This window comes from Papilio polytes, unplaced genomic scaffold (assembly GCF_000836215.1).
Source record: "Papilio polytes unplaced genomic scaffold, Ppol_1.0 DF821067.1, whole genome shotgun sequence".
In the NCBI taxonomy this organism is placed as follows: Eukaryota; Metazoa; Arthropoda; class Insecta; order Lepidoptera; family Papilionidae; genus Papilio; species Papilio polytes.
This window is the reverse complement of record NW_013528137.1, coordinates 2,386,885-2,391,984: the sequence shown is the minus strand read 5'-3', so window position 1 is coordinate 2,391,984 and position 5,100 is coordinate 2,386,885. Positions and strand designations below refer to the sequence as shown.

Sequence of the window (5,100 nt, the reverse complement as noted above, 5' to 3'; positions counted from 1 at the left end):
GGCAGACGGACAAACATCGGTGGTACGTAGATACGTAGTATAGGAGGGCTGGGACGGAAGTCGGTCGTGTGTTGACTAGTCTATGTGATTTAACTCAGCTTCGCGGTATATTAATGTGAGTATATTTTTCAAATTATATCTGCAATATCGTATTTTTAGTTTATTATCAACGACAGATAACATGTTTGGTTTAATAATAAGTAATTTAATACAGAAATTGATATTTTAATTTATGGAAATGGACAACAAACATAATGTTTATTTCAAAAATTCGCGTTTGATTTTATTTATTCTACTATTGTATTGGTTTCATAAATAATATGTGCTTAACGATAAATACTTCCGGTTTAATTTAGGTTGAGAATATTACGAGGAGGGTGAAATATTTTCGGCGCCTTTCGTTATGGCGGGCACCCTATGAATACACACGGCCACTACACCTCCTGCTTACTATTTTTATAGCAAACATACGTACATAGAGTGTTTTGTTCGTAAACATGTCATCTTGTCCATCTGTAGCGCAAAACATACAAAAGTTGTTATTACAAGTAAAACAAATTTGAACATACAATTTCCTATAGATTAGATATTTTTTATCAAAGACCTTAAGCATTGGATGAATAAATTCATGCAATTTAAAGATAAGATAATAAATTCAGTGACGCGTAACTGCATCGACCTTCATTACTGTTGCCTCACTGAAGTTATCGAATTACATACGTGTTTAATTAACAAAAACTATCAATATTCTTGTATATATTTACAAATAAAGTGAAGCGTTGGGAGCTTTCGAATATTGACGCTTTTGATCCAAGCTTTTTTCGACAATATCTCAGACACAAAACAACGGTAAATCAAACATCCATAATTTAGGTAGAAATCGGAAACTCCACATAGTTCAATATTGAAAATTGCCAATATTGTGCACTATTAATTATAATATATACTTCATGTTGCTTTAATAACGTAGATATTAAAATTGATGTTTTCGTAAAACGCTTATACCTTATAAGAAAATAATACAACATAGAAACAATCATACTAATATAGTAATATATATAACATTATCAATGCGTTTAGATGGATGGATGGATAGACGAATGCTTGTTAGAGTTTGTAGCCTAAACTTCTAAGTGGATTTCGATGAAATTTGGCATGGATGTAGAGGACAGTCTGGAAGAACACACAGGCTACTCACTTTTGTTTTTTTTTTTATTCCACGCGGACGCAGTGCTTGTCTATTTCAATAAATGGTAGATAAGTGCGTCTGAACGAAATGAAAAGCCTAAGTTTAGCTATGGGAAAACCTCTGCGAAATGTGTTTATTCGCGACGTAGAAACTCGCAAGGTCGTTAGCACTGTAAACTTTTCACACGTTTTCACTTTCAGATCTCCCGTAGGTTGATAATTTTAGATGATATATTTATATTTAAAACAAGTAATATTTTCCAGTTTCATTAACTTAAATTAGTGATATATTAAATCTTATTACAATTTAATTGTTTATGTAAACTGCCTGAAACAAGGCAAATTTGTCATTTTGCAAAGCTTATTTTGCATGCAGCAATTTGTTATTTGACTTATTCTCATGGTCGTGTTGTTTCTATTTCGGTTATCAAAGGATGACTCCTTAGTTGTTCTACCTACTCGGTTGTGCTATCATTGTTTAAAAAAACCCGTTTTACCTGAAATTAGTCAATGTTTATCTAAACCGAAAATGTCTGCAACTGTTTCGTTAAACGTTTCTTATGTACAGCATGTATTGCTTCTTAAGAAAAATTTTGTCGTTATATAGAACTAGCTTTCGCCCACGACTCCGTCCGCTTGGAATTAAAAAAAAAAACAAACAAAAGGGAGTGGCCTATGTGTTCTTCCAAACTAGCCTTTACATCTATGCCACAGTTCATCGAGATCCGTTCAGCCGTTCCATCCATCCATCTAAACTTTCGCATTTATAATATTAGTAAGTAGTAAGATTAATCTTCAAGCTATGTAATTTATAAGTTAGAAGTTGTACATCATACATGACGCAGAATTACTTACAAGCTATTGTTCCATATTCGCCTTTGGCTTGTGCGTGACCCGGCATCATAAGTGCGGGATAAAAATAAATTTTGTTCTAATGAACAGAATTTGTTCATGTATATCGCCATCCAACGAACATCTCTTAAGATCGTTAAACAAATTTCATCAGAAAAATCAAATACGGCAAGTAAATAAAAATTTCAGGTTTAATGCATCTGATCAAAATGAATCGCAATAAGTATTTTTATTCTACACGATTAATATAATGACTGAAGTTATCACTTTACCCTGACTACCATAAAGGGTTGCAGTATGACATTTGCATATGGAATATTAACCCGTCAAGAATTATTCTTGGGCATGACTCACATTTTATGCGTCTAAAATATAAAGTTGGTATAATAACTTAAGTCAGTTGATGACTGATGTTACCTGTGATGTTCTATGTCATATTTTTTTTAACAAATTGCGATAAGTTAACTGCTTTTTTACCTCGACAATTATACGTTAGTCTAAGTAATGAAGACTAAACGTTGAATGCATTAAGAGTTTGTGTTAGTAATTAGTTGTGTGCGTCATACTTGCTCGTGATAACATCATATACCTTGGTCCAAGAGGACATAAACTATTAACATATGCGATGATGTAAAGAAAAGCGTTTGTCAGCTCTCTTGGGGAATTATGGCCTATTGTAATTTATTTAAATAATTTTTTATTTAAAAACTAAGATAAGTTGTCAGTCTGTAGTGTCCTTGGTTCATTTTAGCAAATAATGTTCCATAATTAAACATGGTTCGAAAACTAGGTCAATTAAGGTGTTGTCACGTTAATATCCATGACATAAGTACTCGTAATGTGGACATTCGATAAAAAGACGTAACCAATTAGTTCGTTACATTTGTAGGCGCTAATGTAAGTTTAACTAAGGAACTAATTTCTTTACCCAAACGTTTGTCAATAAACTTTTCGGTATTATCCATTATATTGAAACGACTGCTTTTGTCAGCTTTGCAGAAAACTAAATTATAACTAAAACTGTATTAAATGAATAGTTCAATCAATAATAAATATCCTTTATGATTTTTAACCTTGATAAACAAATTATGTATATTTCTATAAGCTTTGATATGTTAATAAAACATACAATCTACTACGCAATGCGACTTTTTGCGTATTGTAATTTTAATTCTAAACAATTCAATCAATGTATAATTAATAAAAAGGGTGTCAAGAAACGGATTAAACCAGATAACGGATTCGAGACCAGGATCGGACTAATAAAAATAGTTTTTCGGACCGTTTATGATACGTACGAACTTTTAGTCCATTTCAAAATTGGTACTAAATCTGTGTCAAGCCTTTCAGCAGTAAACAGTATCGTAACTCCTATAAATAAGCATACTGACTGCTCAGTCCTAAATGCATAACTCATTGAGTACAATCCGAATTTAGCCCGGTAGTGGCGTGCACACCGCGACCTTCACACGTAGGTCTGAGCGTTTAGTCTAGACTTCCACCTGGCACCTACAGTTACCGCGGAGGTGTAATTGTTAATACGCCCCCTTCCTACTTACATTTACAGTTTTATTTTTACACTTTTATATCAGCATTGTTATGAATTACGTCAGATTTCAAGGCCGTAATGACCGAATCGCAATTCACATCATATCCTTTTTATTTAGTGTAATTTCAGCTGATGATATCATTATTAAAAAATGTCACGGATAGATCGATAATACTACTTTATAGTTAACCGTTTAAAAAATCACATACCGATAAATACTAGGAATTTATGCCCGGCGTCGCCTGTTTCAATTTCTACATTGCACGATATTATAAATCCATAGCGGTTAAATTGAAACAACACCTAGGGTGCGCAGTCCTGGCATATTTTTCCCACTTTTCCACGCTAAACAAACGGTAGGGCTTTGCGTACTCTAACGTCGCCCTCTAATATGTGACCAATCTGGTCGATATATCTTTACTAAGGGTCGCTTCTTGCCACATTTTCACACTTTTGCAATATAATTTTTATCGGCGTTTTCTTTACATAGTAACTATGTGTTGCATATATGTTAAAAGTGAAATAGATCATATACATACATAAATTTAAAAATAAATACACAACACATATACACTATACTTGCATTATCTATACCTACTTGACTTATGTTACATGCAACAGTGTTCAAGTGTCAGTCTTGCTTAAGTTTACTAGGTAATGTAAACCTCGCGAAGGCGTCGTAATAACGGAGTTATTTGAGCATAAATATTAGCAAAGATATGAATTCGAATATAATATATTTTAGTATGTTTGAAAGTACAGATAAAGACAATGTGATTATTGTCTGCAAAGAATCTATGGGTAAATAATGTACGTGTTGCCCAATAGTATATCAGTGTTTAGTTTATGATATTTTGGCAATCGTTGTTTGTTACTAACCTATGTCAATTGAAACACAGTTAACTTGTTCTAGTCGACATTTTTCGTATTTTTCCTAACTTTGGATCAAATATTATTGTTTTGTCTTGTTGAAAACAAGCGGTTTTTCTAAAACATTTGTAGAACTATTTTTTTTAATTTCATAATATACAAATTAATATTATACCGGCATTATTAGATCTAGCATTATTTCAGAAGTTTCTAGAGTAACTCTTTGTTGTATGTATTATTTATAGAATCGACGTTCGTCTATAATACTTTAAAATCTATGCTAGTTTTAAGTATCAGCTGATGTTTTCGATGTCCGTGCGAATCGCTTCCGCAAGGTCGATGATGTAATTGCCTAGTTTAGCGCGACGTGAACCGCTATTAAAGTCTTCGATAACTCTACGACACACAACAATGTTTTGTGTATTTTTGCATGACATCATTCACGATCGCTTAGATTGTTTGCCATTGAGTTACCTATGTTCTTTCCTCAATTCCTTTCGATATCATATAAATACGATTTTATAGTGTTACTGATGGTAATGATTCAATTATTGTCTTGAAACAAAGAAAACGATAAATGTAACCAATTTGTACGAAATTGTTAAGTAATCGTAGATTATACAGAGATTGCTTTTAGAACC

The 5,100-nt window shown here is 32.6% G+C and overlaps 1 protein-coding gene across 1 annotated transcript in view; it reads left to right on the top strand.

Moving 5' to 3' along the window:
- Positions 1-88: 88 nt before the first annotated feature.
- The window catches only part of LOC106109860 (TPPP family protein CG45057), a gene marked incomplete in the record, with an annotated part of 7,397 nt that continues 2,385 nt past the window's right edge, over positions 89-5,100 (top strand). The window contains 1 exon segment of the mRNA XM_013291498.1: positions 89-105.